Below are 20407 nucleotides of genomic sequence, written 5' to 3'. Positions count from 1 at the left end.
ATAGCTGGGGAATAAGCATAATTTGTTTTCTGTAATGCTTTATTTTCAGTATTCAACATATTCATTTTACATTTCATACATCAATGCTCCTTTATATAAAATTATGTAAATAAGATTGTAACAGGCGTCTTCTATTGTATTGCTCCTGTCTTTCCAATCTTTTCATACAAAAGTGCTTTATTGAGATGAAAAAAAACCTGCTCATCTGTAGCAATTATATCGTCCTTATATCTGCCACTAAAGATTTTCCCAAGAGCACCTCAGGTTGACTTATCTCCTCTGCTACTTTTGCTCACAGTGTAATTTTCACTGGTTTATGGGAAGCCAGTTGTAGGCTATTTTCTCTGCTGAGGAAAATTTCCTCTTCTGGATTGCTGGCTATTTTCTTTTGTTAAAGCTTCTAGGAAAGGAAAATAAAAGTAACAGATGTAAAGCTACTGTCCATGAGCTCTATAGCAGTATCATGGAAGTACTGAACAAACTAGTAACAAAGTGTGTTTAGGTTAACTCTTTCAGTACTTCAACTTCATTAGTTATTTATTTAATGCTTATAGGGTATTTAACACTATACAACACACAAAGCACAGGCACTCTATATCCTGAAGAATTTACAGGCTAAATAAAGCAGACATAGAGAGTTAGTCATAGATTAACTGATTTTTAAGGCCAGAATGAACCATTCGATCATCTGATCTGCTCTCCTGTATATCACAGGCTGTAAAATTTAACCCAGTTACCCCCATCTAATATGTTCACCTAAACCATATATGCCAGAAAGGCATCCAGTCTTGATTTGATTATATCAAGAGATGGAGAATCAACATTGGGAAGCTCAAAGGAAGGGGATGGCTAGGATTTTTTTTTTAAATGTTAATATTGTTGCCTTGCTTCTTGGGGATATCACGAATCAAGGGCTTTATTAGGGATTGGGTTGTCTTCCCAGAATAGGAATATCCTGTGCTTATGGCGCAGCATGGAAAAATTCATGGGGCCATTTGTGTGTGAAACAGATGAACGGGGCATTGAGACTGACCTCAGTGAGGGAGAGGATTAGACTGACACACTAAAAGACAAAGTTGGAGATGGAGACTGAGGAGGACAGTAGGGCCTTGAATGGGAGGACAAGAAGTTTAAACCAGATAATCAATAAGTTAAGCAGCTGTCCAATTAGTTATATTCTGTTTTATTTAGCTCTTATTAAAGTCAATGGACACATCCTCATTGACGTCAATGGTAGTTGCCTTTTGAAAGTAAGGTAGGCTAAAAGGTCTCTGGGAGTTGTTATACATTTTGTAGGTATTTAATTGTGAACAGCATATCTCATGCTACTAGTACTATTATTTTCTTATATTGTGAAAGGAGATTCTTCTTGGGAAATAGTCAATATGGTTTTTGTAAAGGGAAATCATGCCTCACCAATCTACTAGAATTCTTTGAGGGGATCAACAAGCAAGCGGACAAAGCAGATCCAGTGGATATAGTGTATTTAGATTTTCAGAAAGCCTTTGACAAGGTCCCTCACCAAAGGCTCTTAAGCAAAATAAGCAGTCAAGGGTTAAGAGGGAAGATCCTCTCATGGACTGGTAACTGGTTAAAAGATAGGAAACAAAGGGTAGGAATAAATGGTCAGTTTTCAGAATGGAGAGAGGTAAATAGTGGTGTCCCCCAGGGATCTGTACTGGGCCCAGTCCTATTTAACATATTCATAAACGATCTGGAAAAAGGGGTAAACAGTGAGGTGGCAAAATTTGCAGATGATACAAAACTACTCAAGATAGTTAAGTCCCGGGCAGACTGCGAAGAGCTACAAAAGGATCTCACAAAACTGGGTGACTGGGCAACAAATGGCAGATGAAATTTAATGTTGATAAATTCTAAGTAGTGCACATTTGAAAACATAATCCTAACTATACATATACAATGATGGGGTCTAAATTAGCTGTTACCATTCAAGAAAGAGATCTTAGAGTCACTGTGGATAGGTCTCTGAAATCATCCACTCAATGTGCTGCGGCAATCAAAAAAGAAAACAGAATGTTGGGAATCAGCAAGAAAGGGATAGATAATAAGACAGAAAACATCATATTGCCTCTATATAAATCCATGGCATGCCCACACCTTGAATACTGTGTGTAGATGTGGTCACTCTATCTCAAAAAAGATATATTGGATTGGAAAAGGTTCAGAAAAGGGCAACAAAAATGATTAGGGGTATAGAATGGCTTCCGTATGAGGAGAGATTAATAAGACTGGCACTTTTCACCTTGAAAAAGAGGTGACTAAGGGGGGATATGATAGAAGTCTATAAAATCATGAGTGGTATAGAGAAAGTAAATAAGGAAGTGTTATTTACTCCTTCTCATAATACAACAACAAGAGGCCACCAAATGAAATTAATAGATAGCAGGTTTAAAACAAACACAAGAAAGTATTTTTTCACGCAATGTTCTGTCAATCTCTGAAACTCCTTGCCAGAGGGTGTTGTGAAGGCCAATACTATAACGGGGTTCAAAAGGGAGCTAGATAGATTCATGGAAGATAGGTCCCTCAATGGCTATTAGCCAGGATGGGCAGGAATAGTGTCCCTAGCCTCTGTTTGCCAGAAGCTGGGATTGGGTGACAGGGCATGGATCACTTGATGATAACCTGTCTGTTCATTCCCTTTGGGACAGTGCCATTGGCCACTGTCAGAGGACAGGATACTGGGCTCGATGGACCTTTGGTCTGACCCAGTAGGGCCGTTCTTATGTTCTTCCTTTAGCAGGATGATCTGAGTTCTGTCCTCACTAGGAAGTTTTGAGAAGCCATGTTGTGAAGCATACTAACAATTTGAATGTCCTTGTTTGTTGTGTGACTGTAGACTTTGAGAGGTAATTTATATTTTACCTACAACAGCAAAATCCTTGGAGATAGAAAAGGTGGCCACAGCTCTGAAATACATGTTGGACAGCTCCCGTGGGCCTGTAGAAATACAGGCCAACATTAGGCCAGAGTGAGCTATGGTTTTAAATTGAGTTTGGATTTTAGCATGAGTGATAGGCCCAGAGCCTGCAATTAAAACAAATGAAATTATGAAAAAGAAAAGTTGTTTGTGTTTAACTTGTATTGGCTAGGGTAGAATTGGTAAGGGTGCTTTGTCAGAGCTTTACTGTACCCCCTGGAGTCACACCATGATGGGGATGTGTCTCCTTGACCTGCACCTGTTTGAAGTATTCTCCGTATGTGTATATTTTGGATGTAACCAACGTGAAGTGGCCTTTGAGACTAACAAAGGATTGCTTGTGTGGAAACTGTGTCATGGCAAACCTTAATCTTATTAGAAAAATTATTTCCAGCAGAGCCCTACAAAATCCTGTATATGGCTAGAGGGAGAGCTTCACCTTTTCCCTTATCAAAGAGTGATGGCTCTGGGTCTCAAGGCAAACACAGTTCCCCCAAAGACAAACATGGTATCATTTTATGCAACAGTTATTATTAAAACACCCCATAAAATATGGAACTCTTTTTCATACCATTCAAATCCACTTTCAGTCATTTTTCAGGAAAAATGCAGTTTTCCATGGCAAAGGCAAGCCAGGCTTAAACATACATAAGCCAGGCTCAAACAGGTTAATAGTGTGGCATTTCATATGCAAGACATTGCTGCATTATATAATGAAATTTATGTCAGAGGCACAAATCTCTGGAAGTGAATGTGAACACTCCCTAGAGCTTTGCTTTGCTCTTTTGCAGTGTCTCTAATGTTTCTGATTTGCAGCTTTTTATTCTACAGTGTCTCCTTTGTTAGTACTCCTATTAAAGCAGAGTTTGTAAGTTACGATTATGTCACAGAACTGAGATAAAAGCATAGGTGCTCTTTTTTATATCGAAGAGGAAACACTAGTAAGAGACATGCAAAGAGAAAGATATCATTCCTACATGTTCAGAAATGTGGTTTCCTTAAGTACAAGTTATCTCAGTTCCTTGTTAGATTTTCACTTTGGCAAAGAAAGCAATTTCGATATACAGTATGTGCAGGGCTACAGAAGAAGCTGTTCCATTCTGAAAATGTGTGTGTATTTGTATGTGTGTCACTTGTAAACCAACATACTTTGTGCTGAGCATATGGCTGAGAGTTGGTGCATGGCTGAGCTGCTGCCAACAGCTGATTTGGACTGTTTGGTCACTGTTCTTTGAGAGCCTGTGTGTGCCCAATTAAGCTGGAGAGGCAATAGCAGGTGACCTCTGGGGGTATAAATACATGCATGGCAGATGTGTCCCAGAAAGGAAAAGAGAAATTTTTAGACAAGATTTCCTTCTGGTATTTGTAGCAAGGAATTCTCTTCAGAGGCTGGGGACCTATGTTGAGTGGTTGAGAGGGGCAGGGCATGATGATAGGAGATTTAATTATTACGGTTGTACATATTTATTTTTTTGGGGGGAAGGACCATGAGAACCAAGCAGTGACTTGACTTCAGATATCAGATGCCATGAAGAAGATAATCAGCACTGTAAAACAGTGATGAGAAGGAAGCCATAATTGTGGAACATATTTCAAAAATTACAGGTTCCAGGACCTTTCTTATATTTCCTTGAGGGCCAGAATGTGATCTTTGTTTATTGATTTTTTTAATCTTAGTGATGGAAATCAGCATCTGACCTTGAACTTAGACTGCTAAATAAAAGCTTATGTCTACAGCCTCTCCTTTAGCCTTTTCAGAAATGCGACCCCTGTTACACACAGAATCCTCTAATTGGGCAACCAAAAAATCTCTTATGGGATTGAGGTGGTGATGTAGAAAAGAGGGCTCAAAATCCATTGGGCATTGAAAAACTATGCTTTTTGTGGATACCCTGCTGCATGGGGATGGGCTCTATCCTATCCATGAGCGAACCAGCCCCTTGGCAATTAAAATAAATAGCTTTCAGAAGGAATATTTAAACTATACGTAGGACCTGCTGGAGAATGCTCATGATGTTTTGGTGGGCGCCATCAATATTTTGGATGGAATTTGTTCAGAAGAACCGAATTTTCACAGCTAAGAACAAGAGATGAAAATGAAGCATGACAGTGGTCCAAGCAAAAACAAGATTTTCACTAAAGAGGGATAATAGCAATGGCTGCAATGCTGGGAATTAAAAGTACAAACCTCTTTATGCTAACATTAGGAGCTTAAAACTCAGAATGGGCACAATGGAAAGTCTGGTTTGGAAACAGTGGCAGATTAAAGCAGAATTCCTGTGTAAAAGGAGCCAAGTCCTCTGCTGACAGAGCCCTACAATCTGCTGTTTGTTCAGCATAGGAACTACTGCTAACTTAAGAAAATATAACATTGGGTTTCACTTTCCTTCCACTACCTCCTCTTAAAAGGATGGGATTCCTTACCTCAAGTCTCCCACTATAGGACAGAGGGCCTTTCCGTTAATCCCCAGCCTGGCAGGAAATAAGCATTGCATTTGAAAGGCCTCCAGAACTCTGAACCTCATCTGTCTTTTCTCTGCCTGGTGCTGCATAGCACAACTCTCTCATTTTGCTAACAGGAACACTAGAGAGAAGTATGCAAATAAGTGGTTGCAAAGGGGAGGGTGAAGAGAGCAAAAGGAAGGCCTGAAAGCCATGTAGGGGAAAAAGCAAAGATTTCTGTCTTGTGCATGTTAGTTGTATGGCTTGGGTTAGAAGTATGGCAGGACAACAGACGGTAAAAACAGAATGATTTAGCCTGGAAGGAAGAAGATTTAAAGGGGACCTAATTGTGCAGATGTGCAGTGTTTCCAAATTATGAAGGCCATAGTGAGAACATCTTTCTTTTTAAACTGTCCCATAACAAAAGAACATGTGAACACAATGATAATAAACGGCACTCAGTTTAGAGCAAATAAAAGGATGTACGGCACTACATAGCATATAGTCAGCCTGAGGCATTCACTGCCTTACTAGGTCATTGAGTCAAATACTGTAGCAAGTTTTTTCATAAGGGAAGGATAATCTAATAGACACAGCAACATTTATGGTTGTGCAAGACAACAGGGGCTGCCTCATCTCATCCTTCAGGCTACCTACAGAGGTCAAGAAAGGACCCCTTCTTCCTGTGTACAGAACTGCCCACCTAAGAAGATGTACTTGGGTTATATTCTTTCCTTGATGTCTAAAACATAAGCCTCTGGCTACTGTTGGAGGGTACTAGATGAGTCTGCCACAGTACAGTAAATTCAGTGCTCCTGTAATATGGTTATTGCTGTGTCTGATTAAAGTGTAAAATGTCTTGGTAATTTTTTTTAATGGATTATTTCAACATGCTATTGGAAACGTTGTAGGTATTAGTCACAAAGAGTGTAAGCCAATTTCTTAATGCCTGCCTCCTCTTGTATCATAGTTCATTATGTTTCCAATGATGGATTTTGAAAAAAGAGATTATGAAAGACATTTTTATTTTAATTTGGCATCTTTCTCTTCTGTTTATTGCAATACACTGCACACATGTACCAATGTAGACATTAACAGAAATAGCGGAAAAGTACAGGTCAGCTTGAATAAGCATGAGTATTTTTCATTCTCAGTGTTTCATTGTTGATAGAGAGGTCAGCTATCGGAGGTTCAATCGTGAGTGATTCATAATACAAACCATAGAAATGGCACATGAACAGTATAGTCATTTCATAAATGTGATCTATTTAGGAAATGTATATCATCACTATGAACATGGCTTTTGTTTGTTCTTCCTTCGGGATGTGCCTGGACCAAAGCCCAGTCCAGATCAGATTTCAAATCTCAGTTTGCAGGTCAAACCTCCTATATAGCAGTTCAGATCTAAAATCCTAAAATTTGGGAAGGTTTGGACTGTCATCCAGATTTCAAAGTGCCAGGTCTGGGAGGGTTCAGATCCATCATTTTTATTCAGACTCATCTCCTAATCTTTTTCCCCTTGAAACTTCATAATGACTCTGTTCAGTCATCTATTCTCTTTTGCATAGAAATGGGTTCACCAATTTTAAATCCGTTACTCTGAGGTGTTGCCATAACAGTCCCCAAGTATCTTCCCGTTGAACCATTGAGTTAGACTGTGACATTTAGCCATAGCCCTGAATATGTGGATCTGCACTACCCCAGGGGCTAACTCGGGGGTATTTTTCCTCTTGGAGGCACACTAACTTCCCAAATGCCTTTTGTCTGCAGGGTAGACATGTTTAGAATGGTGCAGCTTTCTTCACCCACTATTCTTAAACAGCTCCATAGGCTGATGCAAAAGGTAGGCGAATTCTGAGTCATAGTTATAGAGTTTAGGGCCAGAAGGGACCACCAGATCATCTTGTCTGTAAATATAACACAGGAGCCCTCCCTCTGCTCTCCTGAAGGATTTAGATTGTCTTTAGGTGGGACTTGCAAGATGGATCAGGCATATACCTAGATGAGGACTATGAATAATTTGACCTCACTTCCTTCTTCCTCTTAATTGCAAAGGTAGAGGAAATCTGGGAAAATCAGAATGTAGCAGTGCAGAAGACAGATAATGAGCAACTGAGAACTGAAACTTGGCCTCTCAAGGCACATATCTTCAAGGATGAGGAAGGAGTTCACCAGGCAGTTCTTTGGAATAGAAGTAGGTATATGAGACAATCCCTGCTAATTATATGAGTCCTTGTGAGTAAATTTCAACTATCCTGAGAGTTTGCTAGGGACTGAAAACCTGGTAACAAAACAGATTATTTGGATTTGCCCCCCCAGAATTGGCTTGTCAATACATATACTGTGATGCAGCCAGCATCTTTCTGACTGAGGAATGGATCATGCATTTGGGAGCCCATATAAACTACACCTATTGGCCAGATGCATCACAATTATGCAGTTCCTCACAAGGAGCAGTGTAAAATATTTCCTGCATGCTAGTGAATGCCTGCGTCCACAGTGCCCCAGGTCCCTGCTAGCTCCGGGATTTTGCGATTGAGACCAGCAACTGAGCCAGCTGTAGGTTTCCTTTGCTACAGCATATAGCACTATTGCTAGGTCACTGCATGTCCATTAATGCTCTGCATGTTAGGTGCCAGTGGCTATCTATTATTTATTAGCTGATAGTAATCCTTTTGCAATCCTTTGACTTGGCCATTAAAACAATATTCAGAAAACACGACAGAAAGCTTGTTTAGTACTTTAAAGACTTGCTCCTAAATCCACTTGCTATAGGTAGTAGTCATGATTTTGGGGGTTTGTTGAATTTTCTTTAATATTGCAATGCAGAGAAAATTTGCTTCAACATGTTGACTTAGACAGTACAGAACTAAATGTACTAGGGGACTAGACAAATGAAAGACTAAAGTCAAATTATACTACAAGAGTGAGAAAGAAAAGCAGAGAAAGGAAATACCAATCTGGAAGTAAATATAAAATCATTGCAATAATACTATGGATGACATGAAGACAAGAGGAGTATTAAATAATTATGTGGACCGGGCAGTCACTCAGAGTGATCTGGATCATTTGATAAGCTGGGCCCGTTGAAACAAACTGTGTTTTTAATATAGCCAATGCAAGTTATACATCTAGGAATTAATATCTAAAGAATGGAAGAAGCAATGACTCTGAAAAGGATTTAGGGGTCATAGAGAGGACAAACTCCCAATGCAATGCTAATGTAGTCCTTGAATATATAAGTGGGATTAGTAATAGAAGTAGAGAGGTGACTTTATCCCTGTACATAGCATTAGTGACAATGATACCACAATAATGCATCCAGTTCTGGTGTCCACATTTTAACAAGGATATTAAGAAATTGGAGATGGTACAGAAAAGAGCCACAAAAATGACTGAAGGACTGGAGAAAATGCATTTTAGTAAGAGTTAAAGATCTTAATCTGTTTATTTTATTGAAAAGAAGATTGGGAGGTGACTTGATTACAGTTATATCTATACCTTCATAGGGAGAAAATACATGTTACTAAAGGGCTCTTGAATCTAATGGAGAAAGGGGTAACAAGAATCAATGATGGGAAGCTGAAGCCAGACAAATTCAGATTAAAGGTGAACAACCTTTTAAGAGTCAGGGTGATTAACCACTGGAACAACTACCAAGGGTAGTGGTGTATTCTTCATCTCTTGATGTCTTCAGATCAAGACTGGATGCCTTTCTCAACAATACGCTTTAGCCAAACACAAGTTATTGGGCCCAATACAGAGGTAACTGGGTGAAATCTAATGGTTCTGTTATAGAGGAGGTCAGACTAGATGATATAATGTTCCCTTTTGGTCTTAAACTTAAACTCGATGATTCTATGAATTAATTAGTTAACATGGGAAAAGCCCTTTGAAGTTAGGAATCTTATAGAAGTTCTAAATATAGTTATTTCCCCCTGGAGTTGGGGTGGTTCTGTACTTAAGAATGTATCATCTTTAATCTTAGCTTGGTTTTTAGAACAATTTGTCTTTGTATTTCTTCCTTTCTTGTGTGGCCAGTTGTCACGTGTTATGCCTGGGTGAAAACACTTGCTAAAGTCTGTCTGTCTTCTGGTTATTTTGTTCTGCTTGACTCAATTCAGTAACACTTTTGAAAGCGCATCATCTAAGCTCCTCTCTGTTCTGTACCAATGAAATAAATCTTTCATTATCTTTGTTTGTGAATCTGCATTTCCTGAATGAGTTTGATAATGCTCTGTTGCCTTTGTGTTCAATTATGATCATTAGCTTCAAGTTTGTCAACAACAGAATGGAAAGAGCATTTAACTCATTTAGGATGTCATAGAGTTTGCTTTGGGTAAACCATTTACATAGATTTTAAATTAGTTTTGTTTTTGTTCCTGCATCTAACATAAGCAAGTGGTACAATTAGGGCAATGGACCATTTCCTCTTCTTTCTGACATTGGGAAAATCAACTCTGAGATCCAGATAGAAGATTTCAACTCCAATATGCTGCTCCCTCCACATGCACACATGTAATTGGTGTGTAAGGGCAAGATATTCTGGAGTGCACAAGGCAAGCATTGTACACTGGCTAGGTAAATTAGTGATGGGTGAAGAGTCAGAAGTTCACTTCAGTTTGAATAAGTGCTCCAACTTCAAATATGTATCTGAACCCTTATCCAAATGAATTGAACTGCTATCAGTACCACCACTGGGAGTGTGCCCAAACTGCCTTTCCTCAGTCCCCAGGGAAGAAGCACCTGGGAACAGCTCCCTTCCCCAAACAATAACATTTATACTGCCCAGCAGCAGGACCTTCACAGCTGTGGCATCACCAACACAACTTTTTTCAAAAGATAAATGAACTCTTCCTGGGAGCATCAGTAAGGGAGCCACTTTGTGGGCATACACACACACAGACATAAATGTCCACTATGAGCCACATTTTTGTCACGATCACACTAGATTATGATAGTTCTCTGTATCAGGAAGTAACGCACAGACTCCAGCATGTGCAGAATGCAGCAATCTGCCACAATGGTGAGGGCTGTCATGAGTACTTCACCAGTGTACTCCAGTCCCCTCACTGGCTCCAAATCGGTTTCAAGTCCTGATTTTTTTTTAAAAAAATGGTCAAGACTAGAGCTGGTCAGAAATTTTTTTTCATTAAAATTTTCAATTCAAATTTTAAAAAAGGGGAAAAATTCATTTTTGTTAGAATTTTCCATGGACATTTTTTACTTTTGGGCAAAAAATTGGAAACCAAAATGTTTTGTCTGAAAACTAAAACCCTAAGATTGAAACCCAAAAATTCTACTTGTAAAATGCTGCTGCCATGCCTCATGGGTCTTGTAGTGTTGATGTCTCATGCTCCCATTCTCTTTTATGGGCTGAGGTCCTTATTGGACTACATCTCCTATAATAGACCACATTCTCCCCTCTTGCTGGGCCCTGGAGATGCCTATAGAGGAGAAGAGGAGCATGAGGCACCTACACTACAGCTTCCAAGCAGAGCATTTACAAATGGAAATGTTACATTTTTCAGCAAGAAATGTGTCAGTTTTGAGCTGTTTTGGGTTTTCACTGAAAAGTCACTATTTTCTGTGGAAAGCAGACACTTCTTTGTGGAAAAAACTTCATTTAGTCAAAACTCAATTTTCCGTTGAAAAACAGTTTTGATGGAAAACTTTCAATCAGCTCTAGTCAGGCTCCACCTCCATCAGCAATCGAGAATCTGTTAAGGCAGCGGTCCAGGACAAAGGGCTCTAGATCTAGATATAAAGCAATGATGATTCACTGGGCTCAGCTGTGGAAGGAGCTACCAGAGGAGATTAGAAGGACCCGGAGTCTGGCTGCCTTGAGAACACACTGCAAAATCCCTGTACTGATGGAACTTTCCCACAATAACTGGTCGATTTTCATATGTAAAAATCAACAACAAAACCTATATACCCCATACAGAGCTGGCGACAACTTGGGAGGACAAAGAGCAGAATAATCCATGAAGTCCACTGTGGGCCTTAGTATGCAGGTCTAGTTTGTTGGGAAGTTCTTAGATACAAAGGAGATAGATTTTACAGAAGACTTAGAGAGAACTAAAAGTAGGATTTGAAATCTTGCAGGAACAGGATTCCCACGATGTGTCCAGTAATTCCTGCTTCTGGACAGGCTGAACACACAACAAGAGCAACCTTGCTCATGGTATCCAGAGTCATAAACACACAAACCTGATTCTCCTCTCACTTATACCGGGGAAAATCAGAAGTAACTCCATAGGGGAAAAATGAAATTATATCAGTACATCAGGTGCACTGTACTTCCAGACAGGGGAATAGCATCAGTACCAGTTATCTGTGCTCACTGAATGGAGAATACGCTCCTAAATTCCAGAGGCTAGAAGTGGAAAAGCATGTGAAAATCAAAATAAACTGGAAATAAATTAACAAATGTTTTTAAATTTCAACCATGTTTAAAGTTTTGCTATTTGTTTGTGTCTGTTCTTATTTTATCCAAATTGATTTGTCCAGTCTCTAGTCACAACACTAATGTTACTTCAGAAAACTTCCATTGTAGACAACACATTATATGGTTTTTATACAAGTAGTCAGACATTATGGTGATAAACACCAACACAGACCAATAGATTTTTATCTATATTGAAAAACTGTCAGATATAATTGTACTTTGCACGTCTATCATGCATTTCATATGAGTACCTCAAAGTGCTTTAGAAATATAAATAAACTTCACAACATCCCTGTGAAGCAGGTTAAATACCATATTAATATCCTTGTTTTATGGAAGCGTAAGTTGTAGATCAGAGGTTGTGACTCACCTACATGGCAAGTAAATAGCAGAGCCAGGATTCCTGCTTCCCATTTCCTTCCTTCAGTCACTAGATTAGTTTACAAACTGTTCTGTTTCTGAGAATGTGTAAACATTTCTCCCTCTGGTTCTATTTGGTTTTGATTTCAAATACCTGTAGGAAGTGGTTACAATTTTCCAACATGGATTCTGAATAGGCTCTTACATCCATAGCTATTCACCTAAATAAGTAGCTTGATTTTCAAAAGTGCTGCACACTTCAGCAGCTCCTGCTGAAAAGCCCAGCCACTAATGTTAACTATGACTAATAGTTGACTAACTATAATAATTTACATTGCTCTTATCTACCAGATTTGTGTGTGTGTGTGTGTAGACCTGAGAGGGACCATTCTTCTTCACTGTTTTTTAAAAAACCATTGTGATTAATTCTTTGCTTTTGAGTGGCAAGATTGAAAGAGACACAGCCTTAATTAGGCTGAGTTTTGTGAAAACACAAAAAATTATGGATAAAGGGCTCTATGACCCTCTCATTGTGAACTTCCTGTAGCATCAGTACCAGTTATATGTGCTTACTGAGTGGAGAATATGCTCCTAAATTCACTTCATTCATCACACTTTTACAGTCTGTGAATGCAAATAAGTTAATCCTAAACCAATCTGTTGAGAAGATGGCAAGATTCTATTAAAACCTCTGAAGAATATTATTAGCACAAACAAATGTGACCCGGTTATATCCTTTTCATTAAATAAAGTCCCTATACAGAAAATTAAACTGTGTTTCATGATAAGATTTTATCACTGAAAAATAAAATTCCTTGAATCAAGCGTGAGAGTATTCGTTTGTGTGGGGGTGTAGAAGCAATGGAATGAGGCCAGCAGCTTGACATTAGCTGCAACAGCTACTCTGCTGGCTGCTGAAAAGGAAAGGACAGGAAAGGAAGGTGATGAATCATTCTGTAATTTCACTCTTACATTAAACCTTCAATTTGTCATGATTATTTACTGTTGCATCATTAGTGTAAGAGTTCAGCTGACATGAGCTTTGAGCCCGGTCTTAAAACTGACACAAATGGTACTTTGATTTCTGAATGATGATTATTCCTTTGACTATCCAAGTATTGACAGTGGTGTTGTGTGTACACATTGAAAGGACTTGAGTGAAACCAAGGAATGCTTCTAATGCTCTCTGTCTGCCTCCAAATTAAACCCAGTTTTTATTGGAATCATCCCCCTGGTTGGGAAATAAGAACTGACCCAAATGTTCACTGCAAACAGGAAATGAAACTCTTTGCCTGTTTGAAAATATTCAGATAACAGTTTATTCCCTGGTATTTGTTTGTGATCACATATCTTTATACTTGATGAAAGCAATGCCTTTCACATGCCTCTCAAGGAGAAAAGTCCATCAAACAAGCCATCAGATAGTAATGACTTAAATGTTACTAATCCTCAGAACTGTTGAATTCCTGCCCTGTGTCACATTTTACAATATGGGAAGATTTTAGGACTCCACTGTTTTTCATGCAGATTCCCACATGTTGTTAATCTATCTAGGTCCAGTGCCTATCACCATGGTATCTGACCCCTATCTGCACCTGGAGACTGGAGCACAGTTTTTTTATCCAGGCTCTCACTGTTGTCATCTGACCATAGACCTGCTGGAAAGGTCTTCCAGTACTGGAGCACAGTTGCCATTTTCTCAGGGAATATGAGGCACCTAGTTTCCCTGTGTCCTAGGGGGCAGACTCCTGAGTTGTCCCAATGCATAAGACTCTTCATTCTCTGACTCTTAAATTAATTTATGTCGCTTTTAGTAGGTTAATGGTATTATTGTAGATAGATACAAACCTTTATACGGTCCATGTGAATCTGTCCTTTAAACAAATGTTTTCATTGCAAATGACTTATTATCACCATATATTGGATTAAGAGTGCCAAAATATTATCTGCCTGGTATAACTATTACACTGTATCTGTAAACATTTTTACAGTCTGCTCAATGTAGGGCCATTAGTGAGACAGATTTCTGTCAATAATGATTTCATTTCTCAGATTGGGACCAAGATTAATAAAGAAAAATTAATCAATAATCAGCAGTTTTAAATGACATACAATTGCAGAAAAATGTTTTAAAGGAAACCTAAATTGGAATATGTAACCCTTAAAATACAGGTTCCTTAACAGTCAGGTTAATGCTCTATAATAGTGCCTAGCAAGAAGTGAAATTGCTTTTCCTGAAAGAATGAGTGTGTGTGCGATGCACTGGAGTTCTTGTTCACTAATTACACTAAAATGGAAACAAGAATATGACAGAAACTGCAAATAAACAAACTGGAATCTTGGGGGTCTGGTAATTCAAGGTGTTGAGTAATGAGCTCCAAGGCCTTTTATCTATGCTTATCTGATACAATTCCCAGGCTAGAACTGTTTTCTCTAGAACCTATTTATGCTGCTCTGGCAGTGTAAAGGGGATGTGAAAGTGAGTATACACATATAGAATAGATAAGTTGTATTACTGATGGGGCACCTCTGAAGGGCCAGTATTATGCTTGCCCTAGTCATGTGAATAGACCACATGATGTCAGTGAAGTATACAGTGAGCAGGATGTGACACATGGATAGGGTGACCATATTTCCCAAAGGAAAATAGGACACCATGTGGGGCTAGCTCTCGCCTCTCCCCCCGCCCCGTGCAGGGCTGGCAGAGCCGCTTGTCTGAGCCCTCCTGCCCCTGCAAGGCTGGGGTTGCTGCTCGCCCAAGCCCTGCCTGCCCCTCACCCGAGCCCTGCCTTCATCCTCTGCATGGGACTGGCATCGCCACTCAGTCTCCCCACACCCAACATTTTTGACAAAAGTGGGCATTTGTCCCGTTTGTTCTTGCTGACTGATCAAGTTGGCAAGAGCAACTGGGACAAATGCCCACTTTTGCCGAAGAAGTTGGAACGGCCAGAACAGTGCTCAAAAAAAGGACTGTCCCAGCCAAGACAGGATATATGGTCACACAACACGTGGAAAAATTTAATTGCAGGCATCTGTTTGGACATCATAACTTTATTTGAAAGGAGCATCTCTTTGGAACATTATCTTATCTTGTGAGGCAAGCAGAAAACTTTTTCTGCAAGAAAAGAATTACTACAGGTCATCTCTTGCAACTGTAAGGCAGCCCTCTGTTTGTCGAAGGGTAATATGGAAGAGTGCAGTAATGCTACACCACCTGGACTTGACGCTGCCTGAGATCCCCATATGTCATTTTCAGATAACCTGGATGGATCTATATAAATGAGGATCGCTTGTCAGGAAGAGCCCTATTTTTAATTGTCCCTGCAGCTCAGAGCCACTCTAGGCATGGAATCAACCAAGACAACTTGGCCCCCACATCCACGCTCTGCAGAACTTGATCATGTTCAGATTCCATCCCTAGCATCTGACAGTCTCAGAAAAATTATTCTTTGGCCTTGAGGTTGACATGCCGGTCACATATAATATTTTCCACCCTACCCCATCACTCTGGTTTGCTTTCTATTGCATAGCTTTTACTGGGGAGTTTTCATTCTTAAATAAGTGAAGGTTTGGCAACAGAAGTAAAACTGTTGTCTGTGAACAAAAACCAGCAAGCTTGGTAACACTGGCCCTCTAAAAGGGAGCAGGGCAAGTGCACCTGCGCCACATCAGCTGATCCACACTAGGCTTTAAAAGATGGCACCTGGGCCTGGGGAAGAATGAACACCATTTAGTGAGTTAGGAGCTAGAGCAGGACTGCCGGGGATGGGAGGCAGTGAGATCCTGAACCGAACTGTCGGGAGAAGGACCTTCACTGTGAAAAGCCCTGTGGGGGCGATGCTCAGCAACAGAGTCTCTGGGAGGGGAGGAAGTGTCATCCTGAGAAGCGCAAAGGGAAAAAATCCTCTGGGAGTTATAGTGCAGTGAGAGCTGAAGGACTGTTTTTGTTTGTTTTACTCATGTTGGAGAAATAAAATTGTCAGAGGCTCTTCTGGGAGCAGCCCTGCCTTGTTACATGTGGCATTGTGGGAGCAGAGCAATAGGCTCAGCATGGGTGAGGAAGTCAGCTATAAGCCTCCAGTACGATTAATTATCTCTATTGCAGTACTGCCTAGGAGCCCTAGCCATGGACGAGGCTATATTACAGTCTGTCATGTGTGCTGGACTAAAACATGTTTCCAGGAAATTAAATATTTACATGGTGGTGTATATACAGTCATAGAACAAGCCACATTAGTAAAAAGTGCTATCAGCAGCAGGCATCAAAGCGCTTTACAGACTACAGTGAATTTTGTCTCACAATGCTCCTGTGTAGCAGGAAAGTAGCGAAGGTTGTTTGAGCTGGTAAAAAAAAATAAAATTCAAATTTTGAACACTTATGGAAAAAAGGATGAAAATTTTCGCAACTTCCCTCTCCCACCCCATCATCCATTTGGTCTGACTAGTTCTAATCACTATCTCTGTTTAACAAATAGGTAACTGCAGCACAAAAGTGGTTTAGGCCCTGATCCTATACCATTAAAGTCAATGGGAACTTTGCCATTGGGAGATAGTTGGGTTGCCAACTCTCCAGGATTGTCCTGGAGTCTTCAGGAATTAAAGCTTAATCTTTAATTAAAGATTGTCATGTGATGAAACCTCCAGGAACACATCCAACTGAAATTGGCAACCCTAGAGACAGTATGTAGGAAGGGGGAAGACTGAGATCAGATGAGGAGCGTGGGGATTGGGGGAAGACTGGCTCTGTCTGTGCAAGGAAATTTGAATAGGGAGTCTAGGGGATGTGCGGGAGGGAGTAGACTGAGATTGGGACAGGGAGCCTGGGGGGGATGGGTAGGAGTGGGAATAAGAGCCAAGGAGAGGAGAAGGCTGGTACTCAGACTGGGAGTCCAAAGGCAGATATGCCACTAGGACACGGAGTCAGGGTGGTGGAGAAAGGATGGGTAAAGGGACATGCTGGAGGGGACATGAGCAGAAGGGGGGTCAGACTAGAGGTTCTGAGGGGGAAAAAAGAGTATGTGGTCATATAATTAAAGATTTATCATAATGCACAGATATAAGGGTGTGTATGTGAGCGAGAATTAAGATTTCACAGGCAATCTTAATTATAGCATTTCCTAACTTTTGAGTGCTTCACTTTGCAACCTTAATAATGTTCCTTTAACATAATTTTTGTGTGTGCAATTATAATAAAGAATGAGATCCTTTACATAGGTTTTTGAGCTACCCTCAGAACATAGTACCTGCTCTATCATTTCATGTTAAAGTCTAGCAGATGGTCGAGCAAAAGCTATAAAAAGCTTCTCCTTTTCTGTTAAACACTTAGGACTTTCCCATAAAAGTATTATTGCATGTATTATAACACTTAAGTATTTTAAGAAGACTTTAGTTTTCACATTGCTTAATTAGGGTCTGTTTAAAGCATGTGTAAAATTGGTCTTAAAACACAAATACATGTGCATTTTTTATTTTATATTGTTATATTTTAATCAAACCTAAAAACAGCAAAGAATAACTTCCCAAGAATTAGTAAAGAAATAAAATATTTTAACTTTTATTCCCATTCATTTTGTTGTCACTTGAATTTTCCTATTCAAGACTTCTTCTCCCTGAGAGAGAGAGCGCACGCGTCAAATGAATTTTCCTTTCACTTCTGGGTATTAATGCACTGATTTTCTTTCTGTTGCTCTATGTTATCTGATATTGAAGCTGGTTGCAATGAATTTTAGTATGTCACTGTCAATCACAGCAGCTTATCTGAATTTTATTTGGGCTGAAATTGAAAATTCCTGAATAATGTGACACTGAGGCATAGGTTGTTCTCAGAGGGGCAAATCCTTCTGCCCTCCCTCTGTGGATGTAGTTGGCCATACATGTAGACAAACTGTTTGCATTTTGATGCTCGGGGTGAAGGATCTGTTCATCCCATGGGCCCATCATGGTTCTGCACCACGAAGCCTGTCATGGCAAAGTCTCCCTGTGCATCATTTTCCAGGGAAGGAGGGAGACAGGAAGTAATAGGAATAAAGACAGAGTAACTATAGGAATCCCTCAGCCATTCTTCCTCAAGGAAGAAGAATGATGTAGCATGGGGCTATAGCAGCCCTGAAGGTACCATGGTGGCTGTAGAGTGGATCTGTTGCTGTTCCTTAGTTTGTCTCCCCCATATGCAGCCCACGTAACAAGGTTGTATGATGGGTACTGGGTTGGTTCCACAATGAGATGTTGGAATGACTTAAGTGCTCAGATAATTGTCATTCAACTAATGGCTCCTATTAATTAATTAATTGTGTTGTCTGTTAGCAAGGGCTGGTGTTTACAAGGGTATTTTAACTTTTAATCATAAGTAAGTTAATGCAAACTGTACTGGGAGGGAATGGTGAAGAACAAGAAAGAATAAAGATTTCATAAAAAGAGGATGGAAAGCTAGTTTGTAGAAATTTATAGACTAAAACAATAATGCAGTTGAAGCAGTGAGACTGAAGCAGAGTACATTAAAACAATGTTTTTCTCAGCCTAAAGAGAAAAGTTAGATAAAAACAATCAATGTACTATTTATTTTCCATTTAATCTGCGTGCTTCTGTAATCGCACATACTACACCACAAAGTCCAATATCTGGCCAGCTAAAGTATTGATTTATGTTGCTCCAGGTTATACTTTAAACCACAGGCAAAATACCCTCTTAGAAAATTGTTTTATGCAGCCCCTGTAAAGGTTGGATGCTTTACATTTTTTGTGTGAGGAAAGAAGAATGAAAGAGCATATTCTGTAACTGGTATCAATTTATAAAACACCAACACTAGCTCAAGATTCCATTCCCTAACAAGGATTTTCTGTCAAACAGAAATGTGACCTGCTAGCAATTCAGGCGTACAAGAGTACTAATAAGTTTGCAAAAGAGAAAAGCCTCCAGAAATTTAGCTGAGCAGAATTGTTTTCCCCCAAGCTGCAATAGAATTTCAGAATTGGTTCTATATTTTCATTTCTGAGTGAATAAATTGTATTATAAAAAGGGGTGACGTATGCAAGAAGAAGTAAAAGAAACCCATGTGCCAAGCTAAGTGTAATAACATTCGTAAAACAGATGAATCAAGGAAGTCGTACCTTCTCATGGGGCAGTATGCTGATTTGGCAAGTGTGTGAAGGATTCCCATTAACTCTAGTAGGAAGTCAACAGGAACTGACTGTGCATATCAGAGGTCATAAGATAGCTACTAGTTAGGCTTGGAAGGATTAGATATTTATCAGTAAGTGTCAGTAAATGATGATTTCCATGCATTCAGAGAAACCAATGGAAAAATATATCCATCTATAATATCAAAATTTATAGACAGGAAAGGTTAAAAAAAAAGCTGTTTAAGAACTTAGAGTTTGATTTAACTATATTTACTTTGTACGTTTTGCCATGTGATGTTGACTATTTGAGTCTTCATAGTTATAAATCTTTAATGTTTGGAACCTCAATATTTTCTGTCCTTAAATAATTGTCTGCCTCCCCAGTCCATTTTCCCACAATTGTGAAAATTTAAATAGATAAGAATAAAAAATGCTTTAAAAATAAACAATGCTATTATCTGTCAAAATTATATATATATAAAATTGAATTCTGCCTATTAACACACATCTACCCACAAACTTGTATGTGGAGAGACTATTTCAGTGTAAAAGGCCAGATTCATTCCATTTAAATCACACACATTGAAAGCTATGTTTTACCATCAATATAGGCTTGATCTTTACAGGTGCAACTTTACCCGCATTTGGAGTCCAGTTGACTTCAATGGGGCTCTGTATAGGGTTGGGTGGGAGATTCACATGGATCATATTGCAGGATCAGGTCTATATTTGGTGTACTTTTCAGAAGCAAAATATGAACACTTTCAGGGAAATGCACTGACTAGGAAGTTGAGTGATTCATTACTTGTTTATTATTATGAGGAAGTGTTTTCCCATTTAGGAAAAATAAACTAATCTATTCCTCAATCCTTCACCCCTCTTCTCTGTGGGTGCATGCACTCCTAAGAAATGGGGGTTTATCTTTGTGGAAGCCTTTAATTAAATTCTGGAAGCACATCACTGATGAACCAGAATCATCAAATGAGAAAGCAGGTGAGATACTTTTGAGATGTTAAGGGTAAAATTTAACCTTTCCCTTTGCTAAATGATATAGTTTTCAATTTTAGTAAATAGTTTGGTGAAAATGGCCACACT

The 20407-nt window shown here is 39.4% G+C and overlaps 1 protein-coding gene across 1 annotated transcript in view; it reads right to left on the bottom strand.

Moving 5' to 3' along the window:
- The window catches only part of SLC9A9 (solute carrier family 9 member A9), a 323698-nt gene that overhangs the window by 2248 nt on the left and 301043 nt on the right, over window positions 1–20407 (bottom strand). The window lies entirely within an intron of this gene.

This window comes from Dermochelys coriacea, chromosome 9 (genome assembly GCF_009764565.3).
Source record: "Dermochelys coriacea isolate rDerCor1 chromosome 9, rDerCor1.pri.v4, whole genome shotgun sequence".
Taxonomy (NCBI): domain Eukaryota; kingdom Metazoa; phylum Chordata; order Testudines; family Dermochelyidae; genus Dermochelys; species Dermochelys coriacea.
This window is presented reverse-complemented; position numbering and strand designations above follow the sequence as displayed.